This window comes from Ovis aries, chromosome 20 (assembly GCF_016772045.2).
Source record: "Ovis aries strain OAR_USU_Benz2616 breed Rambouillet chromosome 20, ARS-UI_Ramb_v3.0, whole genome shotgun sequence".
Taxonomy (NCBI): domain Eukaryota; kingdom Metazoa; phylum Chordata; class Mammalia; order Artiodactyla; family Bovidae; genus Ovis; species Ovis aries.
Genome location: NC_056073.1, coordinates 7,648,024 through 7,675,622, shown reverse-complemented (window position 1 = coordinate 7,675,622; position 27,599 = coordinate 7,648,024). Strand labels below are relative to the sequence as shown.

The 27,599-nt window shown below is 42.6% G+C and overlaps 1 long non-coding RNA gene and 1 pseudogene across 1 annotated transcript; both read right to left on the bottom strand.

The window, feature by feature from the left end:
• Positions 1-268: 268 nt before the first annotated feature.
• On the bottom strand, positions 269-8,284 carry LOC132658234 (uncharacterized). Its single transcript, XR_009597546.1, has 2 exons — positions 7,750-8,284; positions 269-1,687 (listed from the first exon to the last, which is right to left on the bottom strand). It is a non-coding gene; the product is annotated as an uncharacterized LOC132658234 (long non-coding RNA).
• Positions 8,285-18,669: 10,385 nt separating this feature from the next.
• On the bottom strand, positions 18,670-20,214 carry LOC101113107 (hsc70-interacting protein-like; annotated as a pseudogene).
• Positions 20,215-27,599: the final 7,385 nt, after the last annotated feature.

Below are 27,599 nucleotides of genomic sequence, written 5' to 3'. Positions count from 1 at the left end.
GAGCCAGCATGATTGAACCTAGGCGACAGAGCACTAAAGTTAAAGTAAAAGGAACAGATCTAGTATGGAGTCAGCTTTGTTCTTCCCGATCACAGAACTGGCTAAAAACCCTTTAAAAGATGCATTGTGCATAACATTTTATATTTATGTTTAATAAATCTATCAAGCTGTACATTATGTGATTTTGATCAATTTGCTCTGTTGCTAATAGTTCAATCCAAAAGTTTAAACATTAAGAGTATTATGATTGAAAGAAATGAAAAAGAACTAACTTTTTGAAAATATATTTGGTTACAGAGAAATACAGAAAGATCGATACAAGGCTTTCAGATATAACATACATTAAGATAAAGTTATGTAGTAGAAATGAATGAGATATGAATTCAAGGAAGAAGTAAATAACGTACAATGTCCAATTGTTGAAAAAGAGTCTATTCATGATTTTTAAACGGATGATGTTGAATATCAAAAAGCTATGGCATTGGGACGCCCTTGGCAGTCCCGTGGTTAAGACTCAGAGCTTCCCCTGCAGGGCACACAGGTTTGGTTTCTGGCTGAAAAACTAAGATCTAGCATGGAGCACTGCACAGCCAAAAAAAAAAAAGTTACAGCATTTAAGTTCTATTGGTCATATTTAAAAGACTATTATAAAGTTTTATTTTTAAATGTCAATATTTGTGATATTAAAATTTTTACATTGTTTGTAGTTATTTAAATTTACAAGGAAAGAAATTAGATGTGAAGTAAAGTGTGCAACAAGTCACACAGTTTTCCAAAAGGCTTCATGGATGGATGTGAGAGTTGGACTATAAAGGAAGCTGAGCACCAAAGAATCGATGCTTTTGAACAGTGGTGTTGGAGAAGACTCTTGAGAGTCCCTTGGACTGCAAGGAGATCCAACCAGTCCATTCTGAAGGAGGTCAGCCCTGGGATTTCTTTGGAAGGAATGATGCTGAAGCTGAAACTCCAGTACTTTGGCCACCTCATGCGAAGAGTTGACTCACTGGAAAAGACTCTGATGCTGGAAGGGATTGGAGGCAGGAGAAGGGGAAGACAGAGGATGAGATGGCTGAATGGCATCACTGACTTGATGGACGTGAGTCTGAGTGAACTCTGGGAGTTGGTGATGGACAGGGAGGCCTGGCGTGCTGTGATTCATGGGGTTGCAAAGAGTCGGACATGACTGAGTGACTGAACTGAACTGAACTGAAGCAAAAAAATTGAAGACTGAGCCCTATATGTAAGAGGACACTGCATGTCAACACACAAAAAAAGTTTGAAGGGACATAAGGTATCTGCGTTACTAAGGACTGACACAGTTCTGGCACAGTGTATCAGCTATATAAAAAACTGCCCCAAAACTAGCGGCTCAAAACAGCACATATTATTTCATGATTTCTGTGGGTCAGAAACCTGGGAGAAGCTTGGCTGGATCCTCTGCTTCAGGGTCTTTCACAAAGTTGCAATCAAAGTGTTGCCAGTGATCTCATCGGAAGGCTCAGTTGGAGGGAGACCTGCTTCTAAGCCTTTTCCCCAAGTTGTTGGCAGGATTCAGTTCCTTAAAGGTTGCTGGACTGAAGTTATCCGTTTCTTGTTGACTACTGCCCAGAGGCCACCCTCAGCATCTTGCCATGTGGGCCTCTCCAAAATAACAATTTGCTTCATCAAAACCAGCTGTTCAGAGTGCCTACAAGACAAAAATCTTGACTTTTAATCTCAAAATTGACGCTCCATCACTCTGCCATATTCTATTCATTACAAGCAAGTCATTAGATTCAGCCCACACTCAAGGGAAAAGGGTTCCATATGGGCATGGCTGTCAGAAGGTAGAGACCACTGGGGGCCATTTAAGAAGGTTGCCTACTACACACAGCATGACCATAAGTCTAAACATCTGCTTTTATCATTAATACTATTCAAATTGCAAGGAAATGTGTTTCCAGACCTCTTGTCCCCTGTCACTGAAGCAAACGGCGATAGTGACCAAATGCTGTGAAGATTCATGGATTGTGACCCTGCAGATGGATACTTGTTTGGGATGCAAGGAAAATTTAGCAATGATAGTGATTAAGTAAAAGACAAATTAATTAACTTGTTAAACCTTCTCTCTCAGTCAGTAGGAATGCAATCCTTTCTTACATAATGATGTATCCTTTCTCAGTAGGGCTACAGTTGTACATGGTGGCTGAGGGATATTTCCCTTGTACTAAACAATTAATATTAGTCTTCAGTTTGTGTGTGTATATATATATATGTATACATTTATGTATATTATATATATTATGTGTGTATATTATGTGTATATGTGTATATATATGTATATATTTATGTGTGTGTGTATATATATATATATATATGTAACAAACTTGGCACAGGAAGCTACACTGGCGACTAAACAGACATATAACCCTTGAATTACAAATAGTTTTAATTTTATAAAAAGTATTTCATAACATTTAATTAAATTTCAGAAAGTTAAATTTTCATGTCAGCTTTCTGTAAACAATTTTTGTTTATTCAGTATGATTTGCAATTAACACTTTAATTTTTTAATTAATCATCACAGATGTCTTATTTCTTTACCTATTTATTTGTTTTTGGCGGGGCTGGGTCTTCGTTGCTGTGAGTAGGCTTTCTCTAGCTGTGGCGAACAAGGGCTACTCTTCACTGCGGAGCTCCGGCTTCTCATCACAACGGCTTCTCTCGTTGTGGAGCACAGGTTGTAGGCATGTGAGCTTCAGTAGTTGTGGTGTGAGGCCTCAGTAGTTGCGCCGGGTTAGTTGCTCCACAGCATGTGGGATCTTCCCAGATCACGGATCAAACCAGTGTCCCCACCATTGGCCAGTGGATTCTTAACCACAGGACCAGCAGGGAAGTCCCTACACTTTAATTTTAGTAGACAATTCAAATATTAGAAAAATAACATTTGAAAGCATGAAAAAAAATTTAAATTTTACATTAACTTCATTTTATGTGTTTAGGAAAATATATTCAATGTATTTCATAAAGTTTGAAATCAGTTGCATTTAACTTTTAAATTCTTTAGCCCATTATCATTACTAGAACATAGGTTATGTGAAAACGTCAACAAACACTATAAATAATGACTTTGCAAAAATGAAGAAAATATAAACAGTTTGAAATATGTATTTATTAGTTTGTAACTAATACATGTCTTTTTAAAATTGAAGCAATATTGGTTACGCTTCATGCGTACAACATTACATTCCTACTTCTGTATACGCTACAGTGTGCTCATCACCAGAAGTTTCTCGTTTCCATCCATCACCTTGGAGTTGCCACCCTTCTCCCACCTCACCTTCCTCCCATCCATTCCTCGCTGCCACGGCTTTGTTCTCTGCATTTATCTGTTTCTTTTTATTTGGCCTGGCTTGCTCGTTTATTTTGTTTTTTTGTTTGTTCTTTATATTCCCCATATGAGCAAAAATCATACAGTATTTGTCCTTCTCCATCTGACTTATTTCGCTTAGTGTGAAATCCTTAAGGTCCGTATTGTCTCAGGTTGCAAGCTTTCATTCTTGTACGGCTGGCGGTATTCCACTGAACATGCACGTGCCACATCTTAGTTACCCTCTCATCCACCCACGGGCACTTAGGCTACTCCCACAGCTTGGCTATTGTAAATGATACTGTGATAAACATGTGAGATGCATATATCTTTTAAGTTGGTGTTTTTATATTTGGGGGATAAATACCCAAAAGCAGAATAGCTGGATTATATGGTAATTCTAGTCTTAATTTTTTGAGGAATCTCCATACTGTTCTCAATAATGGCTGTACCAGTTCACATTCCCCCCAAAGTATACACAGATTCCCTTTTCTCCCCATCCTCATCAACATTTGTTATTTCTTGCCTTGCTGATAATAGCCATTCTGACAGGCATGGTGATATCTTGTGATTCTGATTTGTATTTTCCTAATAATTAGTGATGTTGAACATCTTTGTCATGTGCCTGTTGGCCATCTGAGTGTCTTCTTTGGAAAAATGTCTATTCAGCACCTCTGCCCATTAAAAAAAAAATTGAGTTGTGTATTTTCATTGTTGAGTTGTATGAGTTCTTTATATACTTTGAATACCAAGCCCTTATCAGATATACAATTTTTAAATATCTTCTCCCATTTTGCAGGTTGTCTTTTCATTTCTGTTGATGGTTTCCTTTGCTATGCAAAAGCTTTTTAGTTTGATACAGTTTCATTTGTTTTTTCTCTTGTTTCCCTTGCCTGAGGTGACATATCCAGAAAGATAATGCTCCAGTCAACGTGAAGGAGAATACCGTATAGTTTTTGTCTAAGAGTCTTGTGATTTCAGGTCTTCCATTCAAGTCTTTAATCCATTTTGACATTTTGAGTTGAGTCTTTGTGAATGGTGTGAGGTAGTAGTCTAGTCTCTCTCTCTCTCTCTTTTTTTCTCTTGCATGTGGTTGTCCAGTTTTCCCAACACCATTGATTGATGAGACTATCCTTTCTCTAATAATGCACATCTTTATTTGGTTACTTGTCCAACCTTATCTGGTCCACCAAAAGAATACCTAGGTACATGTGATAATGATTAAATGAGGTCATTTTGATATTGTCTCAGTTGTGTTGTCTTTGTTATGAAGGTAGACTTATCAAAGGTAAGAGTAAAGAACATACCTAACAGTTTATTAGTTTGCTGATTAACTTTAAAAATGTAGACCTATTATATATAAGCCTCCATTTGTACTCTAGCTCTGGGGCACCTTCTTTTCTCTCTTCACATCGACTCACTTGTGCCCAACTGATGACATTACTTCCTAGTTCATGGGAGAAAGGGGCAACAGAAAAGAACTTTCTCCACTTCCCACCTTCTCCTGCATTTCTGGCCTAGACTCTGTCTCCTTCCAGGCACCGCAAGTTCAAGTGTCTATCTAAGGCCACTCTCTCCACTTGCGCACTGAATCTCAGTCCTTCTCAGCCAAGGGCATCACTCCTACAATTGCGCTCTCTGGTCCCTGCCCCTCTGTACGTTGTCGCTCCTATCAGTGTGTGAAAACACCGAGATTTTCTTATTTTAAAAATCCTTCCCCTTGAGCCTGCATCTCTGTCTACACTATGCAACATTTCCCTCCTTCCCTTAATGGTAAAATTATCTGAAAGGATTGGTTGTACTCTTGTTCTCTTCCTCATCTACTATTTTGTCTTGAATTCTCTCCATTTCTTTCATTAAGAGATGGGTTTATAGACTCACAGACACACAGAACAGACTTGTGGTTACTGAAGATTGGGGGACTGGGGGAGGGAAGAACGGGAGTTTGGAATTAGCACGTGCAAACTATTATACATAAGATGGATAAACAACACGATCTTACTGTATAGCACTGGGGGCTATAGTAATATTCTGTGACAGACTATTTAATGGAAAAGAATATGAAAGAGAATATATAGATAACTGGATCGCTCTGCTCTACAGCAGAAATTAACACAATGTCGTAAATCAGATATACTTCAATACATTTTTCTAAAACAGAGGTGGATTGGGAATTCCCCTGGTGGTCCAGCGGCTGACTTCACACTCCTAACGTTGGGGGCCTGGGTTGGATTTCTGGTCAGGGGACTAGATCCTACATGCTGAGACTAATGATCCTGCATGCTGCAAGTAAGACCCCATGCAGCCTAATTAATTCATTAAAAAAGAGGTGAGTTTGTGAGCTCCATACCTCCGCTCCATGAATCTAAGCAGGTTTGTAAGTGTCTTATAACCAACAGAGGAAACAAAAGTCACGCTGCATGACTTCTGAGGCTAGCTCATAAAAGATGATATAACTTCTGCCTTATTCACTGCAACATGCCTTTGGAGCCGTGAGTGCCATGTAAGAATTTTTATCTCAAGGTTTCCATGCCATGAAGAAACACAGGCTGCTTGGAGACGACACGTGTAGGTGTTCTAGCCAACAGCCGTAGCAGAGAACCAGCTGACAGCCAGCATCAACTGCCAGATGTGTAAAAGAAAGTGATTCCAGATGATCCCAGCTCTTATCAGTTAAGTCACCCGCCTCACCATGTTCTTTCTGATACAGTATTCTATACCAATTTTGGTGGTGGTATGTTAGGTGGCAAAAGTAACTAGAGTAGCATAGGTGAGCATATGTGTGTGTGTGTGTGTGTACATACATAGTAAATTCATATATTTCTTAGTTTTATCTGCTGAGAAGGCCTAGAAACAATGGCATCATAGTAGCAATGAGAACATCTGGCACCTAGATCCTGGTTTCCAAATACTGCACTGCGCTGTGCTTAGTCACTCAGTCATGTCCGACTCTTTGTGACCTCATCAACTATAGGCCACCAGGCTCCTCTGTCCATGGGAATTCTCCAGGCAGGCATACTGGAGTGGGTCACCATGCCCTCCTCCAGGGGATCTTCCCAACCCAAGAATCAAACCCAGGTCTCTCGTGTTGCAGGCAGATTTTTTACTGGCTGAGCCACCAGGGAAGCCCAAGAATACTGGAGTGGGTAGCCTATCCCTTCTCCGGGGAATGTTTCCAACCCAGGAATCAAACTGGGGTCTCCTGCATCGCAGATGGATTCTGTACCAGTTGAGCTACCTGGGAAGTCCCTTTCAAATACTATCTTTTGTTAAAAGAAGCCAGAGCCCCGTGGAGAAATGGTTGATTCTTGGGCTAAGTCAAGAAAAGAGCAAATTGAGCCTAGACTGCCTTTTGTACCAGAAAGTAAGGAAAGAGACTGGTCCAAGACGACAGAGTAGAAAGCTGTGCACTCGTCTTTCTCTGCCAGAGCACCAAAATCACAACCAGCTTTTGAACAACCATCAACAGGAAGACACCGGAACCTACCAAAAAAAGATACCCCGTATCCAAGGACAAAGAAGAAGCCGCAACGGAATGGTAGGAATGGCACAATCACAACAAAATAAAATCCTTTTGAAGAAGGAATTCACAGGGCCTGGACCCCACATGAGGCCTGTTCGTGCTGATCACGCTTGGCCACCTCTCCAACGGACTCTGAACTCTGTGCTCAGTGCCTATGGAAACTACAGCGGAAGGGTAAGCCCCCCTCTGGACAGGGGAATCTTGAAGATCACACCCAGGTTACTCATCGCCTAAGAGAAAACGTACTCGAATCACCCCTGCCTCCGGACAGGTCATACATTTTTTCTGTATTTATCGGAATGTAACCACAGGCTTATAGATTATTAACTATTTGAATACATAACACATGAATGATGGGGTTATTGTGATTGTATTTACCCTTCCTTTGTTTATGTAAGTCTCAAGGATTTGGGGTGGTGGGTTCGGACACGTACACATGGGGTATAAAAGATTTCCACAAATGCTGGTCGGGGCCCTTGGCTAAGAGGAGACTCTGCCTTGGGCCGCTGGTGTAATAAACTGCACTCCACTATCTGCATTGTCCTTCTGAGTGAGTTTGTTTCCCGGAACGCGTGGCTATAACACTATACCCACTGAGTGGGTGACCCCAAAACCAGAGAACATTAATACCAAAGAAATTCTTACACTGTTGTGAAGGTTCTAGACCCCACATCAGGCTCCCCAGATGGGGGATCCAGCCAAGGTATTGGGAATCCCAAGGGAATCTGACTTTGAAGGCCAGTGGGACTTGATTACAGGAGCTCCACGGGACTAGGAAAAACAGACTCCACTCTTGGAGAGCACAAACAAAACCTTGTGTGCACCAGGACCAAGGGGAAAGAACAGTGACTCCCGCAGGAGACCGAGCCAGACTTACCTGTGAGTGTTTGAGGCTCTCCTGCAGAGGCGTGGGTCAGCAGCGGCCTGCCATAGGGACAGGGGCACTGGCAGCAGCAGTCTTGGTGTTGCCAAAATCTTGGTTCTTCGTGGACCAAGGCCAAACAAATCCAGACAGAGTTATAGAGGAAAAAGAAAGAGCGGCTCTATTACTTTGCCAGGCAAAGGGTGAAGACAGTAGGCTAGTGTCTCAAGAACTGTATTTCCCTTCCCTGGTGAGTAGGGAAAGGTTATGTAGTCAGGCAGGAGTATGTGATAAGGATCAAGGCAGTAACAGTCTTGTATTCTTCTTTCAGTTTCCAAAGATGGGGTTGCCGACAAGATTAGGGTGTATGCAGGGTCCTAGGTGGTCCATCTCTTAATCCTGCTGAACCTCTGCCTCAGGTGGTCTTGTTGCTTCTTCCCCTTTGACTAGCAACTGTTCTGCCCTTCGGAACTCAGAGGTCATGAGTTCCAGGCCAGAGTTCTGGCCAGAGTTCCAGTTCAGGCAGGCCAGAGTCCTGCCTCCAAGGAATGGGGAACAAAAAGGCCTCTGTGTCCTGGAGTCCCACAGGGCTCTGCTTGATGTCACTGGGAGATGCATCTCAGTGTAAGTCCCCTTGGAGGTCTTTTCCAATAGCCCTACGATAGAGCCTGTAGACTCCAGGACCGGGCCACCTCAAGCCAAACAACCAACAGGGAGGGTGTGCAGCCCCAGCCATCAGCAGACAATTGGATTAAAGTTTTACTGAGCAAGACCCTGTCCACCAGAGCAAGATCCATTTTTTTTCCCACAACCAGTCCTTCTCATCAAGAAGCTTGATGCAAGCCTCTTATCCTTACCCACCAGAGGGCAGACAGAAAAAATAAGAACTACAGTCCCAGCAGCCTCCAGAACTAAGACCACAATCACAGAAAACGAACCAAAATGAAAAGAAATAGGAATATGTTCCAGATGAAAGAACAAGATAAATCCCCAGAAAAACAACTAAATGTAGTGGAGATAGGCAACCTCCTAGAGAAGAATTCAGAAGAATGATAATGAAGATAACCCAGATCTTGGGAAAGAATGGAAAAGATGCAAGAAATGTTTACCAAAGACCCAGAAGAACTAAAGAATAAACAAAAAGAGATGAACAATACATTGCTGCTGCTAAGTCGCTTCAGTCGTGTCCAACTCTGTGCGACCCCATAGACTCTCCCCCATCCCTGGGATTCTCCAGGCAAGAACGCTGGAGCGGGTTGCCATTTCCTTCTCCAATGCATGAAAGTGAAAAGTGAAAGTGAAGTCACTCAGTCGTATCTGACTCTTGGCGACCCCGTGGACTGCAGCCTACCAGGCTCCTCCATCCATGGGATTTTCCAGGCAAGAGTACTGGAGTGGGCTGCCATTGCCTTCTCCAGAACAATAAATCAGAAGGAATCAATAGCAGAATAACTGAGGCAGAAGAACTGATTAGTGACCTGGAAGAAAGAATGGTGGAACTCATTGCTGCAAAACAGAATATAGAAAAAAGAATGAAAAGAAGATAAGACAGCCTAAGAGACCTCTGGGACAACATTAAATGCCCTAATATTCACATTATAGGGGGTCCCAGAAGGAGAAGAGAGAAAGGACCTGAGAAAGTATTTGAAGAGATCATTAGCTAAAAACTTCCCCAACATGGGAAAGAAAACAGTCAACGAAGTCCAGGAAGCACAGTGAGTCCCAGGCAGGATAAACCCAAGGAGGAACATACCGAGACACACAAAAATCAAACCGACAAAAATTAAAGACAAAGATACATTATTAAAAGAAACAAGGGGGGAGAAAACGAATAACATATAAGGGAAATCCTATAAGGTTATCAGCCAATTTCTCAACAGAAACTCTACAAGCCAGAAGAGACTGGCACGATATATTCCAAATGATGAAAGGGAAGAACCGACAACCAAGAATACCCAGCAAGACTCTTGTTCAGATTTTGTGGAGAAAGCAAAAGCTTTCCTCACAAATGGTTAAGAGAATTCAGCACCACTAAGGCAATGGCACCCCACTCCAGTACTCTTGCCTGGAAAATCCCATGGATGGAGGAGCTTGGTGGGCTGCAGTCCATGGGGTCGCTAAGAGTCAGACATGACTGGGCGACTTCACTTTCACTTTTCACTTTCATGCATTGGAGAAGGAAATGGCAACCCACTCCAGTGTTCTTGCCTGGAGAATCCCAGGGATGGGGGAGCCTGGTGGACTGCCGTCTATGGGGTCGCACAGAGTCAGACAAGACTGAAGCAACTTGGCAGCAGCAGCAGCAGCAAACCAGTTTTACAATAAATGCTAAACGAACTTCTCTAGGCAAGAAACATAAGAGAAGGAAAAGATCTACAAAAAAAAAAAAAACCAAAACAATGAACAAAATGGTAATAGGATCATACGTATTGATAATTAAGTATAAATGGATTAAATGCACCAACCAAAAGACATAGACTGGCTGGGTGGATAGGAAAACAAGTCCCATATATATGTTGTCTAGAAGAGACCCACCTCAAACACTTACAGACTGAAAGTGAGGGGATGGGAGATGGTATTTCATGCAAACGGAAATCATAAGAAAGCTGGGGTAGCAATACTCATATCCGAAAAATAGACTTTAAAACAAAGACTGCTATAAGAGACAAAGAAGTAGACTATGTAATGATCAAGTGTTCTATCCAAGAAGTGGTAACATCTATAATATATATGCATCCAACATAGGAGCACCTCAATATGTAAGGCAAATATCAAGAAACATAAAGGGGAAAGTTGACAGTAACACAAAGTGGGGGACTTTAACACTTGAAATACTTTGAACTATTTTAAAGTATTTATTTTAACTACTTTAAAAATACTTTAAATTTTTAATACTTTAATACCCCACATTCATCAATGGAGAGATCATCCAGACAGAAAATCAGTAAGAAAACACAGGCCTTAAATGACACTTTGGACGACTTGGACTTAATTGACATTCATAGAGCATTCGATCCAAAAGCAGCAGAATACATCTTTTTCTCAAGTGCACACAGAACATTCTCCAGGATTGACCACATACTTGGCCACAAGGTGAGCCTTGAAAAATTTAAGCAAACTGAAATCATACCAAGCATCTTTTCTGATCACAACACTGTGAGATTAGAAATAAACTATGAGAAAAAACTCTAAGAAACACAGACACGTGACGGCTAAACAATATGCTACTAAACAACCACTGGATCACTGAAGAAATCAAAGAATAAATTTAAAAAATACCTAGAGACACAAGAAACTGAAAGCGTGATGGTCCAAAACTTAGGCAAGCAGCAGAAACTGTTCTAAGACGGAATTTTATAGCAGTATAATCTTACCTCTAGAAACTAGAAAAATTTCAAATAAACAACCTAACCTTATGCCTAAAACAACTAGAAAAAGAAGAGGAAGCCCAACCTAAAGTTAGTATGAGGAAGAAAATCATAAAAGATCAGAGCAGAAACAAATGAAATAGAGACAAAGAAAACAATCACAAAGATCAATGAAACTAAAAGCTGGTTCTTTGAGATGATAAGCAAAATTGATAAACCTTTAGCCAGACTCATCAAGAAAAAAAGAGAGAGGACTCAAATCAGTAAAATTAGAAATGAAAAAGGAGAAGCTACAACCGACTCCAAAGAAATACCAAGGATCATGACAGACTGCTGTGAGTAGCTGTATGCCAATAAAATGGACAACCTAGAAGAAATGGATGAATTCCTAGAAAGGTACAGTCTCCCTAGACTGAACCAAGAAGAAATGGCAAATATGAACAGACCAGTCACAAGCACTGAAATTGAAACAGTGATTAAAAACCTCCCAACAAACAAAAGTCCGGGACCCAACGGCTTCACAGGTGAATTTTGTCAAGTATTTAGAAAAGAGTTAACACCTATCCTTCCGAATCTATTCCAAAGAGTCGCAGAGGAAGGAAAACTTCCCAACTAATTTTACAAGGCTACCATCACCCTAATACCAAAATCAGACAAAGACCCCACACAAAAAAAGAAACTTATAGGCCAATATCACTGATGAACATAGATACAAAAATCCTCGATAAAATACTAGCAATCCATATCCAGCAACACACTAAAAAGAGCATACACCATGATCAAGGGGGATTCGTCCCAGGAATGTAAGGATTTTTTAACATCTGCAAGTCGATCAACGTGATACACCATATCAACAAACTGAAGAATAAAAACCATATGATCATCTCAACAGATGCAGAAAATCTTTTGACAAAATTCAGCACCCATTTATGATAAAAACTCTCCAGAAAGTGAGCATAGAGGCTACATACCTCAACATAATAAAGCCCATACATGACAAACCTACAGCTAGCATCATACTCAATGGTGAAAAGCTGAAAGCATTCCGGGAACCCTAACACCAGGAACGAGACGAGGATGCCCACTCTCACCACTTTTAGTCAACATAGTTTTGAAAGTCCTAAATGCAGCAATCAGAGAGGAAAAAGAAGTTTAAAAAAGTCCACATTGGAAAAGAAGTTAAACTGTCACTGCTTGCAGATGACATGATACTGTACATAAAAGATCCTAAAGATGCTACCAGAAAACCTCCAGAACTCATCAATGAATTTGGTAAGGTTGCAGGTTACAAAATTCATACACAGAAGTCTGTTGCGTTTCTATACACTAACAATGAAAGATCAAAAAAGAGAAATTCAAGAAGCAATTCTTTTACTACTGCATCTAAAGAATAAAATACCTAGGTATAAACCTACCTAAGGAGATAAAAGACCTGTACTACAAAAACCATAAGATGCTGATGAAAGAAATCCAAGAAGACATAAACAGATGGAAAAATATACCATGTTCATGGAGTGAAAGAATCAATTTTGTCAAAATGACTATACTACCCAAGGCAACCTACAGATTCAATACAACCCCTAGCAAATTACCAATGGCATTTTTCACAGAACTAGAACAAAAAAAAATCTCAAAATTTTAATAGAGAAACAAAAGACCCTGAATAGCAAAGCAATCTTGAAAATGAAAAACAGAACTGGAGCAATCAGGCACCCTGATTCCAGACTATACTACAAAGCTAAAGTCATCAAAACAGTATGATATTGGCACAAAAATAGAAATATAGACCAATGGAACAGGATAGAAAACTGAGAAATAAGCCTATGCCCTTATAGTCCATTAATCTGTGACAAAGGAGGGAAGACAACACAATGTTGGAAAGACAGCCTCTTCAACAAATGGTGCTGGGAAAACTGGACAACCACATGTGAAAAAATGAATGGACTTCCTGGTGGTCCAGTGGCGAAGACTCCTCACTCCCACGGCAGGGGCCCTGGGCCCAATCCCTGGTCAGAGAACTAGGTTCCACGTGTCCCAACTAACAAATCATATGCCGCTACTAAAATCTGGTGCTATCAAATAGAGAAATAAATTAAAACAAATGAAATTAGATCATCCCTTAACTCTATATGCAAAGATAACCTCAAAATGGATTAAAGCCCTAAATGTGAGACCAGACACTATAAACCTCCTAGAGGAAAACATAGGCAGAACACTCTCGGACATAAATTACAGCAACATCATTTTTGATCCATCTCTCAGAATAATGGAACTAAAAGCAAAAGTAAACAAATGGGGCCTACTGAAACGCAAAAGCTTTTGCAGAGCAAAGGAAACAATAAACAAAACAAAAAGACAATCCACAGATGGGGAGAAGATATTTGTAAATGTGACCAATAAGGAATTAGTCTCCAAAATTTACAAACAACTTATAACACTTAACTAGCATCAAAACAAACAACCCACTAAAAATATGGGCAGAAGGCCTGAAGAGATATATCTCCGAAGAGGATATACAGATGGTAATTAGGTACATGAAAAGAAGTTGAACATCGCTAGTTATGAGAGAAATGCAAGTCAAAACTACAGTGAGGTATCACTATACCCTGGTCAGAAGGGCTATCATTTGAAAATCTAAAAGCAACAAATGCTAGAGAAGGTGTGGAGAGAAGGGAACTCTCCTGCACTGCTGATGGGAATGTTAATTGGTATAACCACTCTGGAGAACTTAAAAAACTAAAAATGGAGTATGGAGTTTCCTTAAAACACTAAAAATAGAGCTTCCTACAACTTCACTCCTGGGCATTTATCCAGAGAAAAACATGGCCCCAAAAGATCCATGCACCTTAACGTTCATTGCAGCACTGTTTACAATAGCTGAGACATGGAAGCACCCTCAGTGTCCATCGGCAGAGGAATGGACAAAGAAGATGGAGTACACATATACAATTGAATATTATGAGGCTATTAAAAAGAATGAGATAAGGCCGTTCACAGCAACACGGACGGACCCAGAGAGTGTCATACTGAGCACAGTAAATCAGACAGAGAAGGAGAAATACATGACATCCGTTACATGTGGAATCTAAAAAGAAATAACATAAATGAACTTATTTACAAAGCAGAAAGAGAATCACAGACTTAGAAAAACAAACTTATGGTTTCCAGGGGGAAAGGGATAGTTGGGACTTTGGGAAAGTCAGGTATACACTGCCACATTTAAAATGGATAACCAACCAAGACCTACTGTATAGCACATGGATAGCAAATTGGGATAATTTCTTTAAGACTTACTTTCTGTTTAACTCATTTTGCCAAACGCACACAGTGAGAACTTTAATCTGACTAACTGTACAGAAATTAGAATCTGTAGCAAACATAACAGCATATACCTAAGTCTCTGGCAAGCTGGATCCTCATCAACAAATCACCAAGATCCCCCTAAAAATGGCCGTCTGAGAGGGAGGTCCTAGGAGGAAGAAGCAGAGATCTGCCAGTCGCCCAAGAAACTGCTTCGGGTGGGGGCGGGATGGCAGGGGAGGCACCAAAAGTAGAACTTATGTTACTTGGATCTCTGATCACTACACACAAAAGAGTTGTCTCTGATTGCTGGCCAAACTCAAAGTGTTGTCTGCCCAAATCTCTAGTTGTGGGCATCCTGTCTGTATCCGCAGGGGATTAGTTTCAAGTTAAGTAGTTCTGAAGCTTCCTTCTGCTTTTCCAGAACATGCAGTATAAACTTGGGGGGTGGGGGTGGGGATGAAAGTGGGGCAAGGTAGATAAAGTCATAAGTGCTGATGTCACCAGTGCAGAGTCTGAGGTCCCAGACTTCAGGACCTTGCTTCAGGAGGCAACAAGAGAGGGTGCCAAGTCACCAGCAAAAGAGTCCAACCGCCCTAAGCCTCAGTACTGTCAAACAGTGCCCCAGAGATATAGGGAGTTCAACAGCAGTGGCCCAAGGTCTCTTCTAAGCCGGCAGGGGTCTGGGAGTCCCAAAGGCCAAAAGGGAACTTGTTCACATTCTGTCACTTTTTGCAGATGATAGCCAAGGGCAGCAAGACTTCCACGATGGCTCAGTGGTAAAGAATCCACCTGCAATGGAAGAGACACAGGAGACGTGGGTTCAATCCCGGGGTCAGGAAGATCCCCTGGAGTAGGAAAAGGCAACCTGCTCCAATACTCTTGCCTGAAAAATCCCATAGACAGAGGAGCCTGGCAGGTTACAGTCCAAAGGCTCACAAAGAGTCGGACGTGACTGAGCACACACACACAGCCAACGGTCAGCAGGTGATCCTTCCCACCGAGCTCTTGAGATACAGGTGAGGATGCTGCCCTTCACATTCTTCATCTTCACCCTCATCAGCACCAGGATGTCTCACTGCTTGCCCAGCTTGCACAGGAGCTCCTCAGTGGTGCCGGATGACAAGTAGAGGGGTCCAAACCACTATCAGGGAATTGCTTCCCGCTTCTCTCTCCCTGCACCAGCTAGGAACCCATGGGGCACTGCTGCTGTAGCAGCTCAGATGCCTGTGAACTTCACTTGCACCAGTAGGCCCATGGGCTTCCCATTCTCTCCTGTGGGAGTGGTAGGGGCTGATGGGCATGAATCTTGGAACCTGGAGATGCCCAAATTTGGGATAACTTGTGCATGAAAATAATGATGATAATAGTAACTGATTATAGTTAATGAAACAAAATAGAAATGCATGGGCCCAGACAATATAAATACATATGATAATAATGGATTACAATTCATTGAATAAAATAGGAATCCGTGAGTTCATATTGTTAGGTAGGTAAAACAGGGAAAAGGAATCCAAAATGGCGGTGGCCACAGACAAGGAAGGGAAAAGCCCGCGAAAATGAAACAAAAGAAGGTCCGAGGACCGGAGTGAGGACCTCAGGTAAAACAAACAACACTCCTGGCTGGCCCAGTTTACACAGGACAGGCCCAGGGGGAGAGAAATATATAGAGGAGCCAGAGCCAGCTCTCTCTCTCCCCCACGTGCTGGGGTGCTCTTCTCCTCGTGTCTTTAGATCGACGTGCCCTCACGCCTCAAAGATGGATTTTCCTGCTATCTTCTAAATAAAATAGAGCTGCAACACTGAGCTGTAACACTGATTTGTCTAAGAGCTATAACATGGTCCATTAGAGACCTGAGAGCTATAACACGGTCTATCCAAGACCTGAGAGCTGTGACTCGCCGAGGGGGCTTTAATGTCCGTCACTCCAAATCTTTGTTGTGATGAGACAAAGAATCAAGGAACATACACTCGTGTGACAATATGAAATAAATAAAGAAAGAAGAAAGAAATTCCTCTTTATAGTAGACTGTTTACTGAAAACTGAAGACAAAATGATGGAATAAAAAAAATCACCAGTTAACAAACATCGTCATGCTTATTCTGATGAGAGTCATCAGTGAATGATGATGCAGCAGAAAGGGGGAGATCTGATGAAGTGCCAGATACTTAGGAATTACAAAGGGACAGTCATGGCTTTCTGGTGGAGAAACCTGCCAGACTGGTTTGGCAGCATCAAGAGTGAGATGGTTTCATATCCTGTAACTTCTGATATGAGGCAAGGAGAGGGGCACATTATTTCTCTCTTCCCCTTACATGCACTGAGGTTTGTCTCTATAAGAGACATCTTACAGAAATGAAAATCTTGTACTCTTTAAAAGTGATTCATGGAAGATGGAGAAATACAGAAGTACTGCTCACAAGTACTGTGGAAAATTCTGAAAGAGATGGGAATACCAGACCACCTGGCCTACGTCTTGAGAAATCTGTATACAGGTGAGGAAGCAACAGTTGGAACTGGACATGGAACAACAGACTGATTCCAAATAGGAAAAGGAGTACGTCGAGGCTGTATATTGTCACCCTGCTTATTTAACTTCTATGCAGAGTACATCATGAGAAACTCTGGGCTGGAGGAACCTCAAGCCGGAATCAAGATTGCCGGGAGAAATATCAATAAGCTCAGATGTGCAGATACCCACACCCTTATGGCAGAAGGTGAAGAACTAAAGAGCCTCTTGATGAAAGTGAAAGAGGAGAGTGAAAAAGCTGGCTTAAAGCTCAACATTCAGAAAACGAAGATCATGGCATCTGGTCCCATCACCTCATGGCAAGTAGATGGGGAAACAATGGAAACAGTGGCTGCCTTTATTTTTTGGGGTTCCAAAATCACTGCAGATGGTGACTGCACCTGTAAAATTAAAAGACACTTACTCCTTGGAAGGAAAGTTGTGACCAACCTAGATATCATATTCAAATGCAGAGACATTACTTTGCCAACAAAGGTCCATCTAGTCAAGGGTATGGTTTTTCCAGTAGTCATGTATGGATGTGAGAGCTGGACTATAAAGAAAGCTGAGTGCCGAAGAATTGATGCTTTTGAACTGTGGTGTTGGAGAAGACTTGAGAGTCCCTTGGACTGCAAGGAGATCCAACCAGTCCATCCTAAAGGAGATCAGTCCTGGGTGTTCATTGGAAAGACTGATGGTGAAGGTGAAACTCCAACACTTTGGCCACCTGATGTGAAAAGCTGACTCATTTGAGAAGACCCTGACGCTGGGGACGATTGAGGGCGGGAGGAGAAGGGGATGACAGAGGATAAGATGGTTGGATGACATCACTGACTCAATGGACATGGGTTTGGGTGGACTCCGGGAGTTGGTGATGGACAGGGAGGCCTGGTGTGCTGTGGTTCATGGGATCGCAAAGAGTCGGACACGACTGAGTGATTGAACTGACTGAACTGAACTGCTCACATTGAAGGAGACTGCAGGTATGTGACAACCAAATGAGATATGTGATCCTAGAACAGAAAAGACAGAGCCATTAATGGGACAGCTAATAAAATCTGAATTGTACCTATGAACTGGATACTCGTTACTTTCCTAGGGCTGCCACAACAAAGTACTGCAAACAGGGCGGCTTAAACAGCAGAAATTGATCATCTTGCAATTCTGAAGGCTAGAAGTCAGGAAACTAAGTGTCAGTAGCGTTGGTTCTCTCTGAGGGCTATGACAGAAGAGTCTATACCACGCCTCTCCCGTGACTTCTCATGGTTTGTTGGCAATCTTTGGCATTCCTTGACTAGTGGAAACAGAAACCCTATCTCTGCCTTCATGTTCATATGATATTCTCATGATATGCAGGTCTGTGACTAAATTTCCCTTTATAAGAACATCAGTCATATTGAATTAAGGGTCCACTTACTGTAGTATGATTTCAATTTAATTTAACCAATTACATCTGCAACAACCCTATGTCCAAATAAGATCATATTTGGAGGTACTGGGAGTTACGGTTTCAATATTTGAATTTTGGAGAAACACAAGTCAGCTCATAACAGATAGTTACATTGGGGTTGAGAGAAATAAGCAAACAGAGCCAAATGTTGACAAATGGGGAACTGGGGGGAAAGGACACCAGAGTCCCCAGTACTGTTCTTAAATGTTTTCTGTAAGTTTTAAATTGCTTCCAAAAAATTTTAAATTCAACAAAGTGCTAGGTTTATGTATTACACAAGATCCTAGTTTTTTTTAACCATATGTCCAATTCAAACTTTATCTATTTAAATCTTGTATTTGTCTCCCACTAACAAATCTTTATTTCACTCAAACTTGGAACAATAAATCTGCCACATTGATGTATCTTACTTGCCTAATTAATTCAGTGGAAAAAATCAAAATCATTAGTAAAGAAAAATGTAGGGGTTACTACACCTTTTTAAATATTTTTAAGGTTTAAAAATTGCTTAAAGTTTTAAATTTCTAGTAAGAAAACATTATCTGAATGAATACCCCCATGGCAAACCGCTGTAAAATGTTTTCAGCTGCATTTGGGGCAAAGGGGCAGAGATTACCTTCAAAGCACCCCAGCTTTCTTCATGAGAAGGTCAGAGGTACACTGGTTTGTATTATTGCAACATCCATTAGGTGATCTAAGTTGCTTTTCCTCCAGCAGGGCTTTATGTCAGAAGGGCATTATGCTTGACCTCCAAATTTGGCCGACAATTTACTGATGAGATTCATAACCTTTGGGTTGCTCTAATATTTTGACATATTTGCCGGGTTCTGGGCCACATCATGGAAGGCCACCATAACTTCTGGATTCTGCATGGCTGCAAGGACCTCTGGATCACTAAGAATTTCATTGAGGCCAGGCATTCCTGGCATTCCAGGCATTCCCCCTCCCATTCCTCCAGGAAAATTACCAGGCATTCCCCCAGGAAAGCCTCCTGGAAAAGAGCCATACTGAGATCCTGATTGTCTTCTGGCTTCTTCCTCCCTCTGGGCTCTCTCCTGTTCGTCCCGAGCCTTCTTAACCCTTTCTATTCTTTCTTTGATCTCACGCTCTTCACGTTTTCGCTCATACTTCCTCTGATGTTCAGCGATTTTCTGGGCCCTTGGTTGAACTTCCTTCAGCACTGCACTAGCATCTTCATCATAATCCAGCTTCCAGGCAAGGGCAAGATCATGGGCAGCTTCTTCCCAATGGCCCAGAAGTCTGTGTGCTTTCCCTCACCACTTGTATGGCTGAGCTGAACCTCAGGATTTATTTCAATAGCTCTGTCACAGTCTCGGATGGCAGCATTTGGCTTCTGTAATCTGATGAAGACACTGGCTCTCTTGGCATACAGAATAGCCAAACGAGGCTTTAGCTTGATGGCATCTGTGAACAAGCCAATGGCTTTCTGGAGTTCACCATCTTTTAGGGCAGCAATGGCAGCCACTTTTTTTTATCATTTGCCTGATCCATCATCTCCTCAGTTATGTCTACATTTTCATCTCCCATTTCTTGAGGTGCATCAGTGTCTGGTTCAATCACACCGTCACTGTCGATTTCTAGATCACTTTCCTCACTTGGTGGTTCGTCTGTCTTTGTTTTCCTCCACTTTCTTACTATCTGTTTTTTCTTCCTTGGCATTTTCTTCCAATTTAGTTTTATGAGCAGCAGGTGGTATTTTACCTCCCCCATGCTCTCCACCCACTCCCTCAGGAAGCGCATTTCCTCTGTGTGCAGAACGCTGGGGTCCTGCTTACACATTTTCACGAAGGCTCGAAGCTCGCTCACTTTGCGGGGGTCCATAGTCTAGTGGTGGCGGGAGGCGGCAGGCGCGGCGAAGGAGGCGGCCCAATTCCAGGTCCGGGCGCTACTTCAGCGTGACGGCCTAAAGGGGAAGATCCTGGTTTTGAACTGACCATGAGGAAGGAACTCTAAGGAGATGATGAAGGTGTTTGGGTGGCATTATTGCAAACTTATCTGAGACACAGTGAGGGTATCAGAAGTTGATACATTATATTTACACAGCATTTCATGATTTACCCAAAAGAAAATCATTTGTCCTTCATGACATCAGGTGACTTGTCCAAGGTTCTGCTCACATAACTGTTAATGTTAAACTGAAGCATGTTAACATTTTTAAGTTTATTTGAGCAAAAATGCATGGAATGGTACTGCGTCAAACCAGAAGTGGTTATGAACACTCCTCAGACCTGTTGCTATTGTTGTTAAGTCACTAAGTCGTGTCCAACTCTTTTCAACCTCATGGACTGCAGCACACCAGGCTTCCTCTGTCCTTCACTATCTCCCAGAGTTTGCTCAAACTCATGTCCATTGAGTTGGTGATACCATCCAATCATTTCATCTTCTGTTGCCCCCTTCTCCTGCCCTCAATCTTTCCCAGCATCAGGGTCTTTCCCAATGAGTCGGCTCTTCGCATCGGGTGGCCAAAATACTGGAGCTTCAGCTTCAGCATCAGTTCTTTCAATGAATATTCAGGGAATTGTTAGGTCTCCTTGCTGTTCAAGGGACTCTCCAAAGTCTTCTCCAGCACTACAGTTTGAAAGCATCTATTCTTCAGCGCTCAGTTTTCTTTATGGTCCAACTCTCACATCTATACACAACTATTGAAAAAAACATAGCTTTGACTAGATGAACCTTTTTCAGCAAAGTGTTGTCTCTGCTTTTTAAAATGCTATCTACGTTTGTCATAGCTCCTTTTCCAAGGAGCAAGTGTCTTTTAATTTCATGACTGCAGTCACTGTCTGCAGTGATTTTGGAGCCTAAGAAAATAAAATGTGCCACTGTTTCCATTTTTTCCCCATCTATTTGCCATCAAGTGATGGGACCAGATGCCATGATCTTAGTTTTTTTCATTTTGAGTTTTAAACTAGCTTTTTCACTCTCCTCTTTCACCTTGATCAAGAGGCTCTTTAGTTCCTCTTTGCTTTCTGCCATCAGGGTGGTATCATCTGCATATCTGAGTCTGTTGATATTTATCCTGGCAATCTTGATTCTAGCTTGTGATTCAGCCCAGCATCACACATGATGTACTCTGCACAGAAGTTAAATAAGCAGCATGACAATATATAGCCTTGTCTTACTCGTTTCCCAATTTTGAATCAGTCCGTGAACACTATGAAAAGGCAAAAAGATATAACACTGAAATATGAACTCCCCAGGTCGGTAAGTGCCCAATATGCTACTGGAGAAGAGTGGAGAAATAACTCCAGAAAGAATGAAGAGACAGAGCCGAAGGGAAATAACGCCCAGTTGTGGATGTGACTGGTGATGGAAGTAAAGTCCGATGCTGTAAAGAACAACCTGGAGTGTTAGGTCCATGAAGCAAGGTAAATTGGAAGTGGTCAAACAGGAGATGGCAAGAGTGAACATTTACATTTTAGGAATCAGTGAACTAAAATGGACCGGAATGGGTGAATTTAATTCAGATGACCATTATATTTACTACTTCGGGCAAGAATCCCTTCGAAAATATGGAGTAGCCCTCATAGTCAACAAAAGAGTCTGAAATGCAGTACTTGGGTACAATCTCAAAAATGACAGAATGATCTCTGTTCATTACCAAAGCAAACCATTCAGTATCACAGTAATCCAAATCTATTCTCTGACCAGTAATGCCAAAGAAGCTAAAGTTGAATGGTTCTATGATGACCCACCAGACCGTCTAGAACTAATGCCCAAAAGAGATGTCCTTTTCATTATAGGGGACTGGGATGCAAAAGTAGGAAGTCAAGAGATACCTGGAGTAACAGGCAAATTTGGCCTTGGAGTACAAAATGAAGCAGGGCAAAGGATAACAGAGCTTTGCCAAGAGAACACACTGATCATAGCAAACACCCTCTTCCAACAACACAAGAGAAGACTCTACACATGGAGGTCACTAGATGATCAATAATGAAATCAGATTGATTATGTTCTCTGCAGCCGAAGATGGAGAAGCTCTATACAGTCAGCAAAAACAAGACTGGGAGCTGACTGTGGCTCAGATCACGAACTCCTGATTGTAAAATTCAGACTTAAATTGAAGAAAGTTGGAAAACCACTAGGAGAAGGCAATGGCAACCCACTCTAGTACTCTTGCCTGGAAAATCCCATGGATGGAGGAGCCTGGTAGGCTGCAGTCCATGGGGTTGGGAGGAGTCGGAAAGGACTGAGCGACTTCACTTTCACTTTTCACTTTCATGCATTGGAGAAGGAAATGGCAACCCACTTCAGTGTTCTTGCCTGGAGAATCCCAGGGACAGGGGAGCCTGGTGGGCTGCCGTCTATGGGGTCACACAGAGTCGGACACAACTGAAGTGACGCAGCAGCAGCAGCAGCAGGGAAAACCACTAGACCATTCAGGTATGACATAAATCAAATCCCTTATGATTGCACAGTGAATGTGACAAATAGATTCAAGGGATTACATCTGATAAAATGCCTGAAGAACTATGGACGAAGGTTTGTAACACTGTACAGGAGGCGGTGACCAAGACTATCCCCAAGAAAAATAAATGCAAAAAAGCAAAATGCAAAAAGTCCAAAAAAGGCTTACAAATAGCTGAAAAGAGAAGAGAAGCAAAAGGCAATGGAGAAAAGGAAAGATATATCCATCTGAATGCAGAGTTCCAAAGAATAGCAAGGAGAGATAAGAAAGCCTTCCTAAATGATCAATGCAAAGAAACAGAGGAAAACAATAGAATGGGAAACGCTAGAGATCTCTTCAACAAAATTAGAGACACCAAGGGAACATTTATGCAAAGATGGGCACAACAAAGGACAGAAACGGTATGGACCTAACAGAAGCAGAAGATATTAAGAAAAGGTGACAAGAATACACAGAAGAACTATACAAAAAAGGTCTCAATGACCCAGATAACCACAATATTGTGATCACTCACCTAGAGCCAGACATCCTGGAATGTGAAGTCAAGCGGGGCTTAGGAAGCATCACTAGGAACAAAGCTAGTGGAGATGATGGAATTCCAGTTGAGCTATTTCAAATCCTGAAAGATGATGCTGTGAAAATGCTGCACTCCATATGCCGATAAATTTGGAAAACTCAGCAGTGGCTCCTGGACTGGAAAAGGTCTGTTTTCATCCCAATCCCAAAGAAAGGCAATGTCAAAGAATGTCCAAACTACCGCACAATCGCACTCATCTCACATGCTAGCAAAGCAATGCTCAAAATTCTCCAAGCAAGGCTTCAAGAGTACGTGAACCAAGAAATTCCAGATGATCAAGCTGGATTTAGAAAAGGCAGGGAAACCAGAGATCAAATTGCCAACATCCATTGGATCACAGGAAAAGCAAGAGGATTCCAGAAAAATATCTATGTCTGCTTCATTGAATACATTAAAGCTTTTGACTGTGTGGCTCACAACAAACTGTGGAAAGTTCCTCAAGAGGTGGAAATACCAGACCACCTTACCTGCCTCCTGAGACATCTGTATGCAGGTCAAGAGGCAACTGTTAGAACCGAACATGGAACAACAAACTGGTTCCAAATTGGAAGGAGTCAGACAAGGCTGTATATCGTCACCCTGTTTATTTAACTTATATGCAGAGTACATCATGCAAATGCCGAGCTATATGAAGCATAAGTTGGAATCAAGATTGCAAGGAGAAATATCAATAACCTCAAATATGCAGATGACACCACCCTTATGGCAGAAATCGAAGAGGAATTAAAGAGCCTCTTGATGAAAGTGAAAGAGGAGAGTGAAAAAGCTGGCTTAAAACTCAACATTCAGAAAACAAAGATCATGGCATCTGGTCCCATCACTCGATGGCAAATAGATGGGGAAACAATGGAAACAGTGAAGAACTTTATTTTGGGGGGCTCCAAAATCATTGCAGATGGTGACTGCAGCCATGAGAGTAAAAGATGCTTGCTTGCTCCTTGGAAGAAAAGCTATGAGAAGCCTCGTGAAATGAAGTGAAAATTGCTCAGTTGTATCCAACTCTTTGCGACCCCATGGACTATACATTCCATGGAATTCTCCAGGCCAGAATACTGGAGTGGGTAGCCTTTCCCTTCTTCAGGGGATCCTCCCAACCCAGTGATCGAACCCAGGTCTCCCACACTGCAGGCGGATTCTTTACCAGCTGAGCCACAAGGGAACCCCAAGGATACTTGAGTGTGTAGCCTATCCCTTCTCCAGCAGATCTTCCTAACCCAGGAATTGAACCCAGGTCTCCTGCATTGCAGGCAGATTTTTTACCAACTGAGCTATCAGGGAAGCCCATGACAAACCTAGACAGCATATTAAAAAGAGAGACATTTCTTTGCCAACAAAGGTCTGTCTAGTCAAAGATATGGTTTTTCCAGTGGTCATGTATGGATGTGAGAGTTGGACCATAAAGAAAGCTGAGCACAGAAGAACTCATGCTTTCAAACTGTGGTGTTGGAGAAGACTCTTGAGAGTTCCTTGGACTGCAACAAATCCAACCAGTCAATCCTAAAAGAAAACAGTCCTGAATATTCTTTGGAAGGACTGATGCTGAAGCTGAAGCTCCAATACTTTGGCCATCTGATTCGAAGAACTGACTTATTGGAAAAGACCCTGATGCTGGGAAAGATTGAAGGCAGGAGGAGAAAGGGATGATAGGGGATGAGATGGCTGGATGGACATGAATTTGAGCAAGCTCCAGGAGTTGGTGATGGACAGGGAAGCGTGGCATGCTGCTGTCCACGGGGTCGCAGAGTCAGACACGACTGAGCAACTGAACTGAATTGTTTTTCCATGTCTGGTTCTATCTATTGCTTCTTGCCCTGCATACAGGTTTCTCAGGAAGCAGGTAAGGTGGTCTGGTATTCCCATCTCTTGAAGTCTTTTCCACAGTTTGTTGTGACCCACAGCCAAAAGCTGTAGTGTAATCAATGAAGCAGAAGTAGATGCTTTTCTGGAATCCTCTTGCTTTTTCTATGATCCAAAGGATGTTGGCAATTTGATGTCTGGTTCCTCCACCTTTTCTAAATCCAGCATGTACATCTGGAAGTACATGGTTCATGTACCGGCTTGAAGTAGGTTCAGCCTGGCTTGAAGGATTTTGAGCATTACCTTGCTAGCATGTGAAAGGAGCACAACTGCATGGGTAGTTTGAACATCCTCAGACCTGACCCAGAGGAAAGGCTTTAATGGAGAAAATGTGGAAATAAAGAAAGGAAATTATTTGATTGGCTATAGCTTAGCCCAGTTGGCTGTGTGTGACTGTCTTCCAGTGTTTCTTTTTTTTGGCGAGTTGGGGGAGCGGGTTTGGGCCTGCCCATGCAGCATTTGGGACCTTAGCTCACCCACCTCGGTGGGACCTGCAGTGGAAAGTGCAGATTCTTAACCACTCTGGGGAAGTCCCTCCTCTAGCTTCTTGATTACCTGATCTTGAGTCATTTATAGGTTTAAGATTTTGGCTTAAGTAGACCGCCAGGGCTTCAGAGTCACCTCAGTCTCAAGTTCTCCTTGTTTAATTAACACAACTCATCAACGATTAGCATGGGGTTTCCCTGGTGGCTCAGTGGTAAAGAATCCGACCACCAATGCAGGGGACAGGTTCTGGGTTCAATCCCCAATGGGGAAAACATCCCACCTGTTGGGGAGCAATTAAGGCCACGTGCCACAACTACTGAGCCTGCGCTCTAGAGCTGAGGGAGCAGCAACTACTGGGCTCAAGTGCTACAACTGCTGAAGCCTGTGCGCACCTACAGCACTGGCTCGGCAAGAAGAGAAGCCACTGCAATGAGAAGTCCACGCACATGCGACTAGAGAGCTGCCCCGGCTTGCCCCAACTAGGAAAAAATGCGCACACAGCCACAAAGAGCCAGAAGAGCCATAAATAAAATTATTTTAAAAATAAAGCTGTGACTGATTTAAAAACAAATAATTAGTTCAGACTCCAATCTAGTTTCTTTCTTTCTTTCTTTTGACTGGTAATGTGGTTTCCTGTGGCGGCAGCAAAAGATAATGTGAGTTGATTCTAAGCGAAACTGTGACATCCGTTGTACTATTTTGGGGTAAACAAGGTCTTCCCAATAAAACAATGTCTTTTTATCGAGGTCAAAGTGGAGTTTAGCTAAGAGGCCTTAGAGACTCCAGATATGAGGTCTAATTACCTATTGGGCTGTTCCCTCGCAATCCACCCACCTACCACAATTTATGGGGGGCGGAGTTGGGCAGGTCTCCATATGGACTTTGATTTCCCTCACGAGGCTTCAGGCCAGTGCCTGGGGAACAGAGTCAAGAAAAGGCCTTCAATCCTTGTCCCAATGTCCTCATTGACATTTCCCACCAGCAATTCTCAGACCAGGGCCCCTCAAGCGCAGCTCACCCTTCCTTATTATTGCCTCAGTAGTTAAGTCCCTATCGTTAACCATCGCTCCACTGGCCAACCACGGTCTTTCTCTTTTTATAAACCTCCGCTTGCGCACCCGCGGTCTAGTTATAATCGTACTGGAAGTCACAAAGAGAGCATGCCGCGTTTTGGCGCAGCAAGCTCAGCGCCCCCCGGACCTGGAGAAAGACTACGCCTGCGCAGACTGGAGCCTCCTCAGCTTCTGCGGCCCCCTGTCCGGCCCCTGCGGCCCGCACACACGCGCCCCCTACCCCCGCCCCCGGCGCCCGGCACTGCCGCCCAACCGCGCCTAGGTTAGATCGTTCGTCCCCACCCCTCCAACCCCCCGCAGTGTTGAAGTGCTTGAGTGACCCCGGCTCACAGTAGGTACTAGGTCCTGGGCTGTAGGGGCCCAATGCCTTGAACCTTAATCTTAGAGACCTAGAATGACTTGGGCAGCTGCAGCTGGCATGTCTCTGTTGGGACTTCAGTTTCTGAAACACAAGTTAAAAAGCTGGACGTGGGTGTGTGCGTCCTCAGTGGCTCAGTGGTGTCTGACTCTTTGCAACTCTATGGATTATAGGCAGCCTCCTCTGTTCCGGCTCCAGGCAAGAATACTGGAGTGGGTTGCCATTTCCTCCTCCAGGGGATCTTCCGGACCCAGGGATCCAACCGGTGTCTCCTGCATTGGCAGGCGGATTCTTTTATCACTAAACCATCTGGGAAGCCCAAAAGCTGGACAGAGTTTAGGAATTATTTATTCCAGATCATTCACACTGTATTGATCGTTCAAAGACTCAGAGGCCCTCCTCTCCTTTTTTCCTCTTGGTTGGGGGAATTAGGGTCAAGCTGGGCAGGTGCAGGACT